Below are 19,897 nucleotides of genomic sequence, written 5' to 3' on the forward strand. Positions count from 1 at the left end.
GTACCACACATGCTCAACAACAGAGTGAATGGTGACTCATCAGACTATATGAGCCCAGTTCATGTGTTCTTTGCACCACTTCATTTGCAAAAAATGACATTTTTAAGTGTAATAAGAGGTTAAAGCACTGCAACCCTACTATTGTGTTCCTCTCTCTGAACTTCTCAATAGACTGTTTTGATGAAATTGCGTGGTCAATTGCTGCTGATTAAAAGTTGTAGCTGCTTTTCTCTTGCATTTCAAAACAAAGCGCAGACATTCAGGTGACAAAAGAGCGTGCACCTCCATCCCAAAGTGCCCCGACCAGATGTCTTACCTTCAGACCTACAGGACAGCATCACCTGATGCTGAGATTGTTTGATGTAAGAAACATATTGAGCATTTTTTTGCCTATTGCAAAAGAGATGTTTGTGATGTGTTGACATGCCCTGGTGGTCAGAATAAACCACATCCAAGTCCAGACAGCACATGACATTAAAGTGAAGTTACAGTATTTGTCATTGGTATGAAACAATTAACTTCAACATACTTTGTTTCCTTCATTTACATTACCTGGAGAGCAAGTTTGTGGATAAATATCCTCACATGAACTGAAGGTCAAAGAAACATATAATTACTTGCAAAAATAATGTTAAAATGTTAAAATCACATTTAATTTGGCAGATGCTTACCAGTTACACTGATCGCCTCTAATTAGTCTAATTCTACACCCTCCTGAGATTAAATAATGGGATTTTAATAGTATAGGATTATCATATTCATTGGATTCTACTTTTTTCAAGACCTTAAACCACCTTTTAACTTTTGACTACTATAAATAAACAATTCAGGAAGGCAGGAACGTATAAATTCATCATGGTCTTTTGAAAAGGAAAAAAGTAATTTAACACATGTTTAATTTAAAAAAGTAATTTCACAAAAAGATGACTTTTAGTTGTTAACTTGAGCGCAGTTTTATTTATGGGTAATTTAATTTACCTTGTTTTTAAATGGGTCTAATAATGCATGTGACACTTTATTAACCTTGTAAATAATAAACAAAAGGTAAAAAAAAAAAAAAAAAAAGTATTAACTACTATTTAAGTGTCTCATGAATTTCCGTAAAACAGTGGAACTAAAGAAATGTTAATTAGGCTATGGCATTTTTAATGAATAATTAACCTTACTTTAATAGAGAAATTAAGAACACTTACGTGTTTTATTGGAGACCAAAACATTTCTTCAGCATAAAGATTAGTGCTTAATAATTCATGGTATTTAATTTGGGAAGTGATATGTCAATATAAAGACTTTGAAATGCACAGTGACATTTTACATTTTTGTGAAGCCCTACAGTGTGATCAGTCTTCACGTGTTATTGAGAAATGGCTCCATCTGTTGGTACGATGCAGCACTAACAAGAACGTTTAATGACAGAAGAACCTAGATTTTTATCGCAGCATGGGATAAAATGCATGAATTTCAATTTGACTCTCGGCTGACTTCTTCAGCAGGTGTCTCCTCACCTATAGGCCTAGTGATCTACAGACAGGTTATCACCATCAAAGGGGACTGCATTCTCTGGTGACAAATAGCCGATCAAGTAGGCTATATCATACAACGGAGTATTGGGGCCACATTGAGGAGTATAGAAAAATCAAAGATTATGAGAATAAAGTCATAATCTTTTGAGAATAAAGTGGTATTACGAGAATAAAGACGTAATATTACGAGAATAAAGTCATAATATTACGAGAATAAAGTCATAATATCACGAGATGCATTGCATTTTTAAGATAAATGTTAGGGGAAATATTCATAATAATAATTCAGTATAGGTTTCTTGAGAAACCACGAAACCCCTTTTAATAGCACGCAGATGTAAGCAACAATAGCCTTGCAGTCGACCACTACCGGCCATTTCCTCTTCCACAAAAGAGGCAATTACCTCCAAGGCCGTGTGATTCTTTCTTCAGAATAGAGACACTTTCTTGCATTGTCTTTTCAAGGTGATACTGATACTTTGGTGCTGATGTGCCAAAGGCACATATATAACTTTGCAAGATTCACCACGTTCCTCATTATTTCCTCATTATTTCCCCTAACATGTAGCTTAAAAATAGAACTTTATTCTCGTAATATACTTTATTCTCATAATCTCTGATTTTTTTTTACTCTCCAATTCTCCGTCGTAATATCAAATAATCAGATCACCTGAAAGTTAATAAATTTGCTATTAAGTCACTAAAATGTGACCTTGTCACTGCCAGCTCACAAGGAAGAACATGCCTGTGGCTGACTAAATAAATACAGTTTACAACAGCTTTCATCATACACACTGACAGAGATCCTGAACTGAACTGAGGGGAGCTTAACATCAACATACAGTGGCGAAAAGAGCACACAGAGTTCACCTCCTACTTCATGGAGTGAATGTTTTGTATTCAGGCGGATCCGCATGTTGGTCCCTGCTGGTTTCAAGACAGAAATCAAAGAGTTGTCTAAACTGGCCGGACCAGTGGTGGGTAGCTTGTACTTAACTGTAGCCAACTGTCAATGGCTCAATCAGCACTGGGATTACTAATCAATGTTGTAAATTAGTTAAATTAACATTTGTCAAAATAGACTGTTATTTATTAATCAAGCTAGTGAACAGAACAAATTGGACCACACCACCTAAACCAGTCTATTTCTTTTTGTTGTCCCAGCTGCTTTTCATTTATTTTGATTTTTCTCATCAGATTATTGCCCAGCTCATGGTTTTTGCAGTGAGTTTTGTTAGTACTATGTTCTGTGGCCATCTGGGGAGGAAAGAGCTGGCAGGGGTTACTTTGGCCATAGCAGTAAGTACAGTAGCCTTATAGCTCCTACAGTAAAAGTTAAACCAATAGAGCAACAGAACATAAAACATCAATGTTTGTGTTATATCCTCAGGTTATTAATGTTACAGGTATATCTGTTGGATCTGGTTTGTCAGCAGCATGTGATACTCTGATTTCACAGGTATGATCCTGTCAGACACACATTTTAAAGTATTGGCAACAGTCTTGTAAAAAGTAAATAAGAATATAATCTCTGGTTTTAGACCTTTGGGGGCTGTAACCTCCTGAGAGTTGGGGTCATTCTGCAGCGGGCGATCCTCATTTTGATATTGGCATGTTTCTGCTGGGCGATCCTCATTAACAGTCCATTCTTCTGGCTGTCAGACAGGATCCAGAAGTGGCCAGATCAGCTGTTATAGAATTCACATGTCTTCACCTGCTTTAGTTTGTTGGTTTTATTTTTCTTTACTCATTGTTTTCAAGATTATGTTTCTTATTGATATTGATAAAAAATCTCTTTCTAGGTTGTCTCAGATGTGTGTGAATATCTTTATGCCAGCACTTCCTGTGAGTATTTCAAACCTCTCCATATGAAACTCATCTTCCTCCAACAATGCCAGCTCCAATGATTTCTGTGTGGAGTTCACTTGCCACACTTTGCCCAGTGCATGTTGGAATGGGATGTTCTAAGTAGGAACAAGTAGTTCTGAAAAAGAAAGAGAATATTGATTGTTTGTTTTGTCAAGAAATCAGATTGTTTCTCTGTTGTTCTGTCTAGGCTACATTCATGTATTCATTAGAAACAAGATATCTGCAAAACCAGGTACGTGCATTATTATTCAACATTAAGTAACTAGCTGATGAGCTGAAATAAGACAAGTTGATTATATGAAAGAGACGATTAGCTTGTGATTTGCTTCCTTTTAATCACAAAAGCATTTAGTGGATCAAATATACAGGAACATTCTATTAGTCAGCCCCTATTTATTTGGCTAAAGTGTCGTTCCAGGCTGCATACTGATGTGACATTAGAGATCAGTACAGTCTGAATTCAGATGGCAATGAGGTCAGGGCTTCCTGAACTTTACCATGTCAACGACTTTAAAATAAATTTTTGATTTATATAGATTTTTAAGAGCAGTCTAACTTACAGCATGAGTTTAAAGATTTATTTAAGCAAAAACAAAAGGTTGTTCACCTTTTTGTTGTTGCTTTTATGTTTTTATTTACAGTATTACTTCCAGGCAACAAAACATGAAGCAGTCAAAACAAACCAATAAATCCCAAATCTGATCCAAAAAGTGATAAAAATAAATCCATTGATAAACAAAAGAAATAATGATGATTAGTGTAACGTAAAACCAAAACCACAGGGAACAAACAAACTGGCAGGGTTACAGGCAGATGTACGAGGCCGGATAAACATGATCCGATGAAGACTGAACGGAAGTGAGGGCTGTAAATGCAGACACACTAGAGGCAAAACAAACAGGTGAAATACATAAGGGATAATCAGGACAAAACAGGAAACTAACCTAAAACAGACATCAGACACAGACAATTTCAAAACAAAACAGTAAAAACAGACAAACTCAAACAAAACCATCCGACACACAGACCAAAACCTGACAATAGAATGGTTTTAAATTGTTACATTTAGAAAAAGTACATTTCAAGCCCATATTGTCTCTTTAAGTACAGAGGTATCTACACTGAACAAAATTATAAACACAACAATTTTGTTTTTGTGGCATTTTGCTGAGTGATGGAACTGCACATTTGCGAGTGGCCTTTTATTGTGGCCAGCCTAAGGCACACCTGTGCAATACCCATGCTGTCTGATCAGCATCTTGATGTTTGAGTTAAGCTCATGATGAATGGGGGTAAAAACTAAAGTGTTGCGTTTATAATTTTGTTCAGTGTTATGATTTGTTCATTTGTCTGGGTCTGTTGATGGGAGGATGACACAGTGACAAACTATGAAAGATCTCCTATAATTTTTTAAAGGGGCATTATGTAGTTTTCAGAGGCCACTAACGGTGTGGTTTTAAGATTGACACATGGTGTGTGCTCATACGCATGCTCCCTTTAACTCATGAGCGAGCATAATTCGAAACACAACAGCTTTCATACATAGATCTCACAATCATCGCGGAAACACCTAGCATGGCGGCTGTGGCTTTTCACATAGGCATGTTCATGCTCTGTTACTTAAACATTCCCTGCTCATACAGCACAGCGAGCCGGCATACTGGCACAATACTCGTGGGGGGAAAAAAGCAGTGTGAAAGCGGCTATAGACAGACGGGGAGACAAACGCCTCACTCACGGGGTGGGGCGCGATCATGGACGGCTGCTTTGCGAGAGGCTCCTGGCAGGAGCATCATTTCTCTTGGCACATAAATTGCCTGGAAATGTTGGCGGTTTTCAGAGCTCTGAGGAGTTTTCTGCCCGCTCTCCGCGTACACCACGTCCTTGTCAGGACCGACAACACGGCGGTGGTGGCCTATTTGAATCACCAGGGGGGTCTGCGCTCGCGCCCATTATGCAAGCTGGCACATCAGACCTGTGGTCCCAGCAGAGACTGCTGTCTCTCAGAGCGACGTATATCCCAGGGACCCAGAATCAGGGAGCAGACCTGCTGTCGAGACAGGGGCTGAGGCCTGGGGAATGGCGACTCCACCCCAAGGTGGTGGAGTTACTGTGCGAAAGGTTCAGCCCTATAGACGTGGACCTGTTTGCGTCTCAAGAGACTACGCACTGTCCACTGTGGTTCTCCCTCTTGCCCCCAGCCCCGCTAGGGCTTGATGCCATGGTGCAGACGTGGCCGAAGCTGCGCCTGTATGCCTTTCCCCCAGTCGCTCTGCTCCCAGGGATTCTGGAGCGGGTCCGTCAGGACGGTGTCAGCCTACTGCTAGTAGCCCCGTTTTGGCCGGCCTGAGTGTGGTTCTCAGACATAATATCACTCCTGGAGGGCCTGCTGTCTCAGGCGGAGGGCCAGGTCTTTCACCCTTGCCCCGCCCTGTGGAGACTGTGGGTCTGGCCCCTGAGGGGGCCCAGTTCCTTGAGGCGGGCCTGACGGCGGGAACAGTCGAGACGCTGCTCAGCTCCAGAGCCCCGTCCACAAGAAGGACGTACGGCCTGAAGTGGAATGTGTTTGCCACTGGTGTAGAGAACGGGCGGTGGACCCAGTTACCTGCCCGGTGACTATGGTACTGGAGTTCCTCCAGGACTGTTTCTATGCTGGTCTTTCCCCATCCACACTCAAGGTGTATGGGACTGCCATGGCAGCGTTCCACACCCCTCTGAGGGATGGGCCTCTGGGGAGGCTTCCACTGGTCGTGCGCTTCCTCCATGGAGCCTGGAGGATGAGACCCGTGACTCGTTCCAGGGTTCCCACTTGGGACCTGGCAGTGGAGACCCTCGAGCGCCTCGAACCCCTGGAGTCGGGTGAGGCCAAGCACCTGACCCTTAAGATGGCCTTTCTCCTCACTATCACCTCTCTGAGGAGGGGGGGGGATCTCCAGGCACTTTCGGTTTCTCCTCGAATGTAACCCTTGTTCCCCGAGAAGGGGAACGAGACACTGCGTCGGTCCGCCACACCTCACCCCGCCTGGAGTGCCTTGCTTCATAGCAAAGAGCTAATGTGTCCGGTGTGCCGGCGTGCTTATATACGCCTCCAGTTACGCCGTCACACGATACCGTTCTAGCAACGCCAATAGGATTGGAGTAGTTTCATTCATGATTTCAGCCCTGCCACGCCCAGAGGCGTTCCCATAGTGTCGTCACAGACGCAGTGTCTCGTTCCCCTTCTCGGGAAACAAGGGTTACATACGTAACCCGAGACGTTCCTTCACATTAAAAGTAGAATAGTGGCTGTTCCAAGCAACAGAGAAAACAGTCGTGTGCTTCATTTCTACAGTAAGTTTCTACAGTCCTTACTTAAAGTAACAGTAAGGTTAGAGCCTATTGACAATAAGGCAGTGAATAAGTAATATAATTGAAAAACTACATATAGCCCCTTGAAGTGTTTTATCACAGCAAGCAAAGACTTTTATTTCCAAAACATCATTTTTTAAATTATTATTATTGTTGGGTATTTATTCCATTTTAGTTTTAACTGATTATATTTGCCACATTGCAGCCCTGTTTTAATCCTGGTTCAACCACATCAAGCACGTTGTACTTTGTTTTGAAAGTGCTGTATAAAATATGTTTTATTAGTATATTTATTAGTATAATTATAGCCAACTTTCTGTACTCACTTTGGCAGTGTCTAATAAAAGTATTATGTGGTACTTCCCTTTTAGGGCATCATATGGCCAGAGGTAATCACAGGCTTTGTGGTAAATCTTCTTAACGCTCTTATCAACTACATCTTTCTTCATTCATTAAATCTAGGAGTAGCGTGAGTATTTGAACCACACATGACTCTTTCAGTAACAATATTATGGCTTGCATCACATAACATCTATATCATGCAATGAAATACTCTTTACAGTGGTTCTGCTGTAGCCAACACAATTTCCCAGTTCTCCATGGCTGGAATTCTCTATGCTTATTTCATATGGAAAGGTCTTCATAAGGCAACCTGGGGAGGGGAGAGCAACATGTGCTTTGGAGGATAGTGACCCTGCCTATAATCACAGGCTCCAATGGTTTCCTTCAGCATGTGTTAATGAGTTATTATAGCGATGATGGTAAAACACAGCGTGGGAGGACTGTGGTTCAATTAAGCTGTAGTACAGGGAGTCAAGACACTGAACTTTTGAAGAGATTTACCACATAACCAAGTTTTGTATTAACAAATGCATGAATATTGCAATTCAGTAGTAGTGCTCCCAGACCATTTAGTGATTTCTAATACTGTTTTCACAAGCTATCTGATTGGAAAACGATTTCATGAAAACCTAAAGCTAGGGTAGGCAATTAATTTCTGAAGCATTTTTTGTTATATTTGTTGAAATTCTCTTTACATCCCAACAGCAATCAATAAATCAAATGCTCGGACACAAAAATGTAATAAAAATCAGGTATCTTTGGCTGTTGATGGACTGTAATAATATAGTTTAATGTGAAAAATACTATTGCAAATACAAAGATCAGAAATCTTCTTTGATGAAAGTAAAAATTATTTTGCGTTATTCATTGACAGACAGACTGATCAATTGAGTAATTTTGAATTGATTCAGCGATTTAGTGTTTGACACACAGGCTGGTCTAAAGAGTACCTGCAGGACTGGGGCTCATACATCCACTTGGCCATCCCAAGCATGGTCATGATAATTTAAGAGTTGGAAATGCCTTGGGAGCTGGAGACACAGAGCAGGCTAAGCTGTCTGCTAAACTGGCAATGTTCTGTGGAGGTCAGTATACTATATTTCTATGCTATATGTTAATATCTTATTAAAATTGCATGTATTTGAAGTTCAGAAAATATTAAAATTATTGTTTTACAATTCTGATTTCACTCAAGCAATTAGTGCAGGAGTAGCTTAGAGGTTAAATATGAGGTGCCCTTGAGCAGGGCATTAAGTTTTCAAACTGCTCCAGCAGAACTATTCATTGGCCAACAGTTGGAAACTTTGGTTTTGCTTTGTGTTAATACCGTAAACGTCAGTGCATTTTACAGAAAATCAATCAATTCAGCACCTTTTGCTGCAATGCTACAACTGGGGAAATTTTAGTTTGTTGCTCTTTACCACAGGGTCAGTCTCAATATGTTTGGCAGCTCTCATTGGGGGCCTGAAGGATTATTTGTCTTATGTCTGTTCGAATGACGAGTGAGTATATCTTTAACATATATTTTGTTCACCACAGCTCTATGCTGGCAGCATTTTGGTACTACACCTTCATCAGGCAAATGGTGTTTCATACTAAGACGGCATCTTTTGTAAAAGGTGATTTGTGTGTCTGCACCAATCAACACATGAGATAAGGCAATATTACAAAACATTTATTCACATTTCCATTACTATAGATCAATCTTAAGCTTAGATACATCACTCTCTATAGTAACAGTAATATATCATCCCAGAGAGATTTATAATAAATGAATATAGATTTTTGTATAGTGAATGTAAACCAAAAGCTACATTATCAAGAGAGAGTTATCTTATACATCAATAGATTAATAGAAGAAATATCATAATAAACACAACATGTGCTCTCAGGAAATTCAAAATGCAGTAATGTCATACTTCATTACTTTCAATGTTGAAGGTCCAGTGTGTAAGATTTCTGAGGATCTATTGACAAAAATGCAATATAAGATCTATAACTATGTTTTCAGTGGTGTATAAAGACCTTACACAATGAACCTTTTGTTTTTATTACCTTAGAATTAGACATTTATATCTACATAACCGCAGGCACACCCTGCTCTGGAGGTCGCTGTATTTTGTCGTCATGTTTCTGCCGTAGCCCTCAACGAACAAACAGCGCTACAGAGTGCGTTTCGTCATCACGGCGTTCTTCTTCTGCTTGTGTAATTCCGGTAGTGTAGACGCCCGTCACTACATTGAATATGTACAAAGAAGAAGATTTTTCAGATTTTGAGAAAGCAAAAAGATAACAAAAGATTTAATTATGATAATAGTGAATAAAGAGATGGCATTAAAGAACAAACAAAAAACACTGCAGTGGACTGAAAAGTTGGTCCTCCTTTCCGATTTGCACCTTTCAGTCCCGATTCTCACAAAATGAGTTGTTTATATCCTCCAGGTATGTGGGCGGATCCTTTCTCCTCCACATGGCTTAGGTCCATAGTCATTGGTCATTTGGGTAACTTCTTCGTCACCCAATTAGGAAGGGTGTACCTTACTGTTCTTTGTTACTTTTGGTCAAACAAGAGAGCGCCAATCCCAGACGTGAAACCCCCTTTGATCTTACAGGAACAAACAGTCTTTGCTCTACCAACTAGTCATACAGCACACACAGGGGTTGTCTCCAGAACGGTCGACACCCAATTTCAGATGTCTGCGAAATAGTTAAACAAAAGAATCCTTCTAGCACTAAAGAAAGAGGTGTCAGTTTCCTTCACATTACAAAGAGGAGATAAACAATGGTTTAATTAACATTCTAATGCAATTGTCTGGCCTAAAACCCCACAGTTTTAAATTAGAAGAAAAACACTGAAATACATTTGGTAAAAACTTTGTTGTAAAATTTTAAACTCTACAATACGCTACCCCTTAAATTAGGCTATGTTACAATTAATCAAAAAACAGAAGATGTGATAATACTGTGACAGTTATAACTTTATGGAATTAGAAAAGGGAACACATAAGGCAGCATTTTTCGACAGGGCAGAGCGAGTCGATGGACTCTGCTATCGAGTTGTGCTACGGTAACATTTTTTGACAAGGCAGCATATATCGTCAGACACGTTACATTAGCGAGACAATCAGCTGATCAGTAATGTTAGCTTAGAGCATGGCAGCATCAGCCAGCAAAATTTTTACTGACTGGTAGAAAAAAATTTATTGTTAGTTGGATTAATTTCATGTAGTGACTTACTTTCACATGCTAAATGCCCATTAAAAACATTGCACCATTTTACCACAAGCTGAAATTATGGCTGTCAGTGCTACTTTGTTTAAAAAGACGTTTTGGTAATATTTGCTGATTGCTTATCTAATTAACCAAAGTGAGAGGAGCCTTGATTCTCACCAGCCAATGCCTTTGTAAACTTCATGTATTATGTGGTTTATAATGGACTGTCCCTGCGACACTGTACACAGGATAAGCTGTTGACGATGGATGGATGGATGGGTAATGGACTGTGGTGCAGAAACAGTGAGTCTTACATTGTCCTGTTATCTGTCAGTAGTCATACTTAATGCACTAGATGTGATAGTGTTTGAGAATTTCTTCATTTACTTTGGTATGTTAGTCCAGATAAGCCATCCCTCCAAAGATGTAAAATAATGTATTACAGGAGTATAAGACATCATGTAGCACAAACATATGGTTTTACATAATTTATATAATTTCTTAATATATCTAAAAGGAGCCTCATTTCTTGACTGGCAATCTCTTTTATCGCATAGATGACATCTTTGTCCTGTCTCAGGTATACTGCTCGGTTGGGTAGGGGAGGGGGGGTGCAATTCGCAACCCTCACCACTAGATGTCACTAGAACTTACACACTGAACCTTTAAGTAGGCCTTACCATAAAATTTACAGAAAAACAATCAAATAAGAAAAATAGTAAAAGTAATCACTATAAATGTTACTTACACACCTCCACATTATTATACAAGTACAACAAACACATCAGTGCATATAAATAAACACAATCAACAGGTCACAAGGCTTAATGGTCCTGAAAAAATATGTTTATACTCATACACATCCAGGAGCTGGACAGAGAATTCCTCAGGTTAATCTTAAGTAACAAAGCATATACAGAAAATGATTAGGAAAAATGTTCAGAATCACAAGGAAATATTAAGAATGAATTCATCATTAAGTCCCCTAGGAGCCAATGTTTGCAGAGTATAAATCCAGTAAGCCTCACACTGTCGAGTAACTTATCATGGTCTCAGCATTTGCCAGAGTATAACTGGATCAAAGTGGCCTGCGGACAGACATGTCCTGGTTTCTCTGTAATGTCCGAGGGTTTTTGGAGTTTCAGTGGACCCAAAGATTGCTATGGACCCGAGTACAGACTAGCTAGAGAGAGTAGATTAAGTGTACTTCTTTGTTTATTCTCTTTTCAAAATAATAAGTCAATTATTTGCTCAACCCCTCAGCCTGTTTTTATTTTCCATTTAACTCTTTTAACCCTGATTGACTTTTATTATATTTTAATGTGTATTTTTTCCAATTTCTCTATGTTGCTTTTAAACTTTTTTATATTTCCCTGTTGCTTTTATGTTTTATGTAACGCACTTTGAATTACCTTGTTGTTGAAATGTGCTATACAAATAAACTTGCCTTGCCTTGCCTTGATTATGGTCTAGTACTGAAACATTGCCAGCATATATAATATATAATATATTTTGCAAGCTAGACTGTGTGTGGAAGTTTCTTGGCAACCTTTGACTTACTTCCCTCCGATGCACCTGTCTCATGTTATAGAGGTGCGAGGTAATTTTCTGTTTGGAACCAGTGTGTTATGTTAACACATATACAGTCATTGTCAAGCCTGGGAGACATAACAGGTCTCTTAAAGTACCTTTCACCATTATGTCAGTTATTGCACACACAGAAAGCAGTGACCTTAGCTTACATATTCTTTTAAATATTAACTTGAGGTAGGCAAAATGGGGATTGTATGGAGATTACATGTCACTGTGCTCAAATATAACACACACACATCTAATGATGACAATACTTATATATAACAGTGTCAAACTGTACATTTTGTGTCGCTCTTCTTTCAGACAAATCAGGCAAAGGGTTGCTGATGTTATAGCTTTTTATGCTCCATTCATCCTTCTAGCAATATCAGTAGGTAGTAGTTACATTATGAGCAAACAAGATCTCATGACGTGCCCATATATATATTATTGTGCAAGTCTAACCTTGTCTTTATTCTGTTTGCGTGACTAGACTGCCTTAGGAAGCATTGTAAGAGGAGCAGGTAAACAGAAAGTCGGAGCTGTTTTCAACATTGTGGGATATTATGGAATTGGTTTACCTATTGGAGTGTCACCGATGTTTGCAACCAAATTAGGAATCATGGATAAGATTTACAGCAGAGATGAATTTTAGCCTTCAGCTGCTTTTTGCCACATTGTTGTCTAACTAGTAATTTTTAGGTCTTGTCTCCAGTATCTTTATTTAGTAACTGATCCACCAAGGTATCAACCTCTACTTGCTACTATAAAAACTCTCTTTCCTTCAGGTCTGTGGACAGGCTTGCTTACCTGTAATGCTCTGCAGTGCTTATTCCTGATTTTCTACCTTATAAGAATGAACTGGAAGAAAGCTACGGGTGAGGTTACTATTCAGAGGCAAATCTCCCCATTCTAAATGGCCCAAGGCTTCTTCTTATGAATAAATGTCCACACCTTGTTTTACTTCCAGGCTCAAATCAGAGCCGAGACTATGGGATCATCACAGACACAAGTAAGAGATTGTGCAACAACTAAAGCATTTTATTCTGCTAGAACAAAAAGGATTCCATTCAGCATGAAAAATTATAAATTCTTCCTCTGGATACAGTTTAGAATATGCGACATGTAGTTTAATGGTGGTATGCTGATATTGCTTAAATTATAAATGTGGCACCTTTAAGTCTGTGTGAAAGCTCAATATCATTGTTAAGCTCTTCCTTATCAGAATTAAGAGTATATACTGTATATTACTTCTGTACTTCAATGCAGTGTCAATGGGATTCTGAATGAGGTATTTTTCACTACTAAAACCGAATATGCAATTTCATTTTATCTCTAAACTAAAATAAACCTACACAAAATGGTAACTCACCAAATACTACTTTAATGTGAATAAGTGTGACAAAAAATGTCAGCTAGAATCTTGTAATTCTAAGGTCACAATTAAATATATTTCAGTGGAAACACCACAGTCACATTTGTATTGGTATGTCCAGGTCCCCACCCAGATGATCCAGGAAACTCACAGGGCCAAAGAGACACCATGGAGGAGGAGCTCTCTCACAGGAATGTGGTTCTGCGCAGGGGCCTGGCCCTGGCTGTCATGCTATTCACCCTGGCTGCTAGAATCATTGTGAACCTGTTGATCACTAACTTGGTTACATGAACATGAGCAACTTTTATGGTGTTATGTGAAGTGAATCCTTAGCCACGAGAGCAAATATGATGCAGATGTTTGCATTGCTTGATGTTACATCACTACCTGCAGGAGAAAGGCACAGATACACGAGTGTAGATGAGCAGAAAGTGGACAGAGTGTCACAGTCTGCCTGTCTGCCATGCGGTGTTTTGCACTTTTGTGTTTAGTTAGCGTTATTTTGGTCTGTTGGGTTTTGGGGGTCTGTCTTGTCTTTCGTCTAGTGTTCGGTAACCCTTGTCATGTCTGTTACCCCAGTGATCCCTCTGCATGTCTGTTTCTGTTTTCCCCTGCTCTCTCTCTCTCTCTCTCTCTCTCCCTACCTGTCACTCGTTAGCCTCATGTCTTTCACCTGTGTTGCTCTGGCCCTGCTCGTTAGTCCGTGTATATATACCTGGTGTTTCTGTCTTGTCTTTGTTGGGTCATTGTTTATTGTTACCTTGTGTTACAAGCCTACTCGTCGTGTCTCCCTGCTTGTTTTGGATTCTGGTTTTCTCGTTTGGATTACTTTCATTCATTTGGTCATCAGCCACTCAGTTTGTAAGTGTGCTCGCCTTTGTTTGTTTATTAAAACCCCTTGAACTGTACCTCCTTTGCCTTGCGTCCTGCATTTGGATCCTCCAACCAGCTCAACCCTGCCTCACCCACACCAAACCGTGACACAGAGCACCTTATGTGAAATGGTCCGTCTGTCAAAGCTAAATATTACTCATTCATTCATGAGAGATTCCAGTGAATCTGCCAGTGTTAAGCAAGTCTGACAATCTTTGTATTTGATACATAAACAGAAACATCGTGTTTATCTTGACTGTCATGGTCCACCTGAATCTTTATTTGGGACCAGTGTATTGGAGAGCAAAAATTAAACCATTTATTCACTTAATTTTTAATCATCTCTGCCCCTGCATTGCACTTAGCCACTTTCTGTCAAAGACAACAAAATAAGGCTCTCAAGGTTATTCTGACTCTTCATTTGGGACCATCACAGTGGAGGAAATTTGAGGTGTATATGTAGTATTAATACTCTCCAAAGTAAAGTTGGCCCCTGAAAGCAGGGTCTCGCAAAAGGAAGTGCACTGTTGCTCCCATAGCCAGAAGGGCAACTACTGTAAACATGGTGAGGCCTCGCCTGAGGATCAGCTGGGGTAATGGAGAGACAGCCATCCTTCAGCTGCAGGATAACATGTCTACCCTGTGTCTCCGTGTTCCCATTATGTTCCTTGATACTCACAGATATATAGCCATCCAATGACTTGAAGGAAAACGCATCACATTGCCTGTTACTTTATTTTGGTAAGTTACATGGAGAGCAAGCAGTGTGAAACGTAGTAAAGTGATTGCAAAAAGAAGAGAGAACAAGATATGAAATGAAGAATAGACAAATTGTTGCTTGACTAAAATACTGTCCCTCACCTCCCCATGTTGTTACATTGAGCTTCTTCCACCAAATGTAAGCAAACAAAAAGCACAGATGTAATATTGAAACAGGATATTGGCTGCTGCAGATTCACTGTAAGACATGCACACAGACATGTTAATATCTGCAATATTTGCAACATTTAGATACACTGAAATGAGATGATACAAAATGATATCAACACAGAAAATTGGACTTGGTTTTAGTACAGCAATGCAACTGTTTCTGCTGGTAGGACACTTGAAGTTGATAAGAAACATTGTCTCCAGAGAAAGATGATTAATAATGTATTTTAGCAGTGTTTTGTGCAGACAAACTGCAAATGTAAAAATGCGTTGAATTTTCGCTTAAAGATGAGAGAATACAACAATTTACAGGTAAGCAGGAAGGAAGCCCGTAATAAACAGCTGGGCTACTCTGAAATCAAGATGGTGTATTCAGCTCAAATTAAAGACAAACAAGCACTTTAAGGCAATATACATTATTCAACATCATTATTTTCACTGGCACTCAGAAGCAGAGAAGTATGGGAAATGTACTATGTAATGTGAAAATTTGAAGTTAAAGCTGCATTAATCAGTATTTCTTTAATCAGTATTTAACCAAATGTGTTTAATGTATTTCCTTTTCATTTTGAAGTTCGTCTGCCACTGTCCTCTTTGTCTGGCTTAGTTTCCTGTCTGTGTCTTCCCTTTGATTACCTGGGCCGAGTTTTTCGCCGACAGAACGTACCAAAAAGCTTATTTCAACAGAAATGTTAGTAGTAGTAGTGCCTTCAACAAACAGTTGTGTAAGCAAGCGCGCTTATTTTTACTGCCTATTTAACACCACTGTGTTTACAATTTTGTCGCAGTTGATTTGGTAACACTTCTGACACGCCTACCAAATGGGAGAAAACATACCTCAAGGCCCATAGCCCAACGTTGTACACTGCTTCAAGGAAACGTTGTTCAATCCAAGAACATTGCAAAACATTTTGAGATTGAACTCACCCCTGATGTGTTCATCCTTCCTGCTTGTGTGTGTCTGTATTTATTTTCCTCTTTTCAGTTCAGTACTCGTCAGATTGTTGTCTCTCGTTCTTGCTGTGTGTCGCTTGTGTTCAGTGTTTCATGGTGTGTGTATTATTTGTATCCCTTGTGCCTGTCATTATTTGGATTATCTGCTTTTTTCGTTTGTTAGTGGATTCTGAGTATTTACTGTACATTGGTCTTTTGGATTTACTTTGCTTTTATGGAATTACCTTGTTATGTTGGACTGCTTTGTTTAGACACAGCCTACAAGTTCACTTTTGTTTGTTAATAAATTATTGGATGAAAACTTTCCTGATTGCATATCTGCATTTGGGTCCTAAACACGTATTTCCCTGAGCACACGGTTCCCTAGCTTGACATTTGACCATTAACCCAACAGACTTTTTTTCTGAAGAATTTAAGAATTCTGTAGAATTTTCTCTTGCCTTGTCTGATCTAGCTTAAGGTCGTTGGAAGAATGCCATTTGTTTTTTAGCCACTCCAGAAGGTTTCTTCTAGGCCTTGGCTGTGGAATTGGTTATGTAAATGTGCTTGTAGTGAAGATATCAGGCTAAGATTCAGATATATTTTTCAGGAGTTGGTTGTCCAGTGAACACTGGAACATCCTATAGTTGCACTATGCACATTGTGTAGGGCCCTGCATATTAAGCAAGGCCCCGCCTCAAAGCAAGCATCAGTATTTAATGACATTTTGATGAGAGTATGAAGAGGAAACTATCCTTCTGGGGACGAGAAGAGAAAAAAACTCAATGAGAGTGAATTGCAGGAACAGCAATCACATAAATTTGTGTTCTCTCCTCTCAAAGTCTGATGTCGGCAAATAACAGTAAATGAAATGTAAACTGAGGTTCAGGAACAGGACCACGTCTCTCTCACTTATTTGACCACCTGCGCTTCATTCAGTTCCTCCAATCAACCACCCGTGCGTCACTCATTTCATCCACCCGTCCCTCTCAAATCCAATCACATGCACTTACTATATAAGCTGTCTAACCCGTTTTCTCTCCGTTTCTCAGTTCTCACATCCCTCCCACCCAAACCCTGCTTGTTCACCTCTTTTAATGGGCAGCAAAAAGAATTGTGTCCGAACAGCTGCTCACTGTCCTGGAAAATAACAAATTATTTGAAAAGTTTCAATCTGGTTTCAGGAAGTACCACAGCACTGAGACTGCCCTGCTTAAAGTCACCAATGACCTTTTAATGTCTGCTGATGAAAGCATGTGCTCAGTCCTGGTACTCCTGGACCTTAGCGCTGCTTTTGACACCATTGATCACAACATCATGTTAGACAGACTGAGGCACTGAGTGGGGATCTCTGGTACTGCTCTAGAATGGTTTTCATCCTACCTGTCAAATAGGAAGTTTTGCATGTCTGTAAACAACTATGTCTCCTCATTCTGTCCAGTTAAATATGGTGTGCCTCAGGGGTCGGTCTTAGGACCCATTTTGTTTTCCTTGTATCTGCTTCCCCTTGGACATATTATCCATAAACATGGTATTTCTTATGCTGATGACACACAAATATACTTGCCCGTCAGATCCACAGACCCTGGAATGCTGAGTTCACTTAACAACTGCCTTTGCAAAGTTAAAAAATGGATGTATTTCGTTGGCATTAAAGGAACCGCTCTAAGCTGGTTTAAGTCCTATTTATCAGATCGATTTCAGTTTGTACATGTTAACGATGAGTCCTCCATGCACGCCAAAGTTACTCATGGAGTTCCTCAAGGATCTGTCCTTGGACCAATCCTCTTCACTTTATATATGCTTCCTTTAGGCAATATTATCAGGAAACACTCCATAAACTTCCATTGTTATGCAGATGATACTCAGTTATATCTATCGATCAAGCCAGATGAAACTCATCACTTAGCTAAACTTCAAATGTGCCTTCAGGATGTTAAAACCTGGATGACCTGTAATTTTCTCATGTTAAACTCAGATAAAACTGAAGTTATTGCTCTGGGGCCTAAGCACCTCCGTGACGCATTATCTAAAGATATAGTTTCCCTGGATGGCATCGCCTTGGCCTCCAGCACCACTGTGAGGAATCTTGGAGTTATCTTTGATCAGGACATGTCGTTTAAGTCTCACATTAAGCAAATTTCAAGGACCGCCTTTTTTCACCTACGTAATATTGTGAAAATCAGGAACATCCTGTCTAAAAATGATGCAGAAAAACTAGTCCATGCATTTGTTACTTCTAGGCTGGATTACTGCAATTCCTTATTATCAGGCTGCTCGAAAAAGTCCATTAAGACTCTTCAGCTGATCCAGAATGCTGCAGCACGTGTTCTGACAGGAACCAGGAAAAGAGATCACATTTCTCCTGTTTTAGCTTCTTTGCATTGGCTTCCAGTAAAATCCAGAATAGAATTTAAAATCATTCTTCTTACCTACAAAGCTCTTAATGGTCAGGCACCATCTTATCTTAAAGAGCTCATAGTACCTTACTACCCCACCAGAGCACTGCGCTCCCAGAATGCAGGGTTACTTGTGGTTCCTAGAGTCTCCAAAAGTAGACTAGGAGCCAGAGCGTTCAGCTATCAAGCTCCTCTCCTGTGGAACCAGGTTCCAGTTTGGGTTCAGGAGGCAGACACCATCTCCACATTTAAGAGTAGGCTTAAGACTTTCCTCTTTGATAAAGCTTATAGTTAGGGCTGGCTCAGGTAGTCCTGAACCATCCCTTAGTTATGCTGCTATAGGCCTAGACTGCCGGGGGATTTCCCATGATGCACTGAGCTCCTCTCTCCTCTACTTTCTCTCCCTCTGTATGCAACCTTATCCCATTATTGCATGTTACTAACACAACTTCTCCCCTTTCTGGTAGTCTTGTGCTTTCTCGTCTCTCTCCTCTCTCCTATCACTTCCTGCAGGTTTTCTGGCTCTGGAGCTGTGGAGTCTGGAGCTGTGGCTGCGGGTCACCTGCTGCCCCCGTGTTCCTGCTCGACACCCTCTACTACAACGACTATTGTTGCTAGTCTTATTGTTATTATAATCATTAACATTACGATGGTTACCATTAACACTATTATAAATATCTGTACCATTTTTCATTTAGTCTATTGCAACATTACCTTCACTGTGTGTACCTCTGTGTGTATATTGTGTAGGCTGCCTCTCTCTCTCCTTACATCTCTCTCTCCTTACATCTCTCTCTCTCTTTCTCTCTCTCTCTCTCTCTCACCCCAACCGGTCGAGGCAGATGGCCGCCCACCCTGAGCCATGATTCTGCTCGAGGTTTCTGCCTCTTAAAAGGAAGTTTTTCCTTGCCTCTGTCGCCTAGTGCTTGCTCTTGGTGGGAACTGTTGGGCTTCTGTAAATAACATCATAGAGTATGGTCTAGACCTGCTCTTTTATGAAAAGCGCTGTGAGATAACTGTTGTTGTGATTTGGCGCTATATAAATAAAATTTTATTGAATTGAATTGAAATGTCAAATAATTTCCTCCAGCTGAACTCAGACAAAACAGAAATCCTGGTCATCGGGTCTCAGCAGATGTCAAATCAAATACTGCCATCTGCTAGTTCCCTAGTAAATCACATTAAGCCTGTGGCAAAGAACCTTGGTGTTTGGTTTGATAGTAATTTAAATTTCGAGCAGCACACCACAAAGCTTGTTCAATCACGTTTTTATCAACTTAGAAATATAGCAAAAATTCTATCTATGTTAACTTTTAAGGACACCGAGACCATTTTACACGCCTTCATCTCATCACGCCTGGATTATTGCAACAGCCTTTTCACCTGTTTAACCCAAAAATCTATTGATCGACTCCAGACTGTCCAGAACTCAGCTGCCAGGCTTTTAACCAGAACAAAGAAATATGACCACATTACTCCTATTTTAGCTTCATTACACTGGCTCCCAGTATGTTTTAGAA

The 19,897-nt window shown here is 39.9% G+C and overlaps 1 pseudogene; it reads left to right on the plus strand.

The window, feature by feature from the left end:
* Positions 1-1,364: 1,364 nt before the first annotated feature.
* Positions 1,365-13,533, plus strand: LOC119882463 (annotated as a pseudogene).
* Positions 13,534-19,897: the final 6,364 nt, after the last annotated feature.

The sequence above is a fragment of the Micropterus salmoides genome, unplaced genomic scaffold, assembly GCF_014851395.1.
Source record: "Micropterus salmoides isolate LMB-PRFRI ecotype aquatic unplaced genomic scaffold, ASM1485139v1 Ms_hic_scaffold_3, whole genome shotgun sequence".
Classification (NCBI taxonomy): domain Eukaryota; kingdom Metazoa; phylum Chordata; class Actinopteri; order Centrarchiformes; family Centrarchidae; genus Micropterus; species Micropterus salmoides.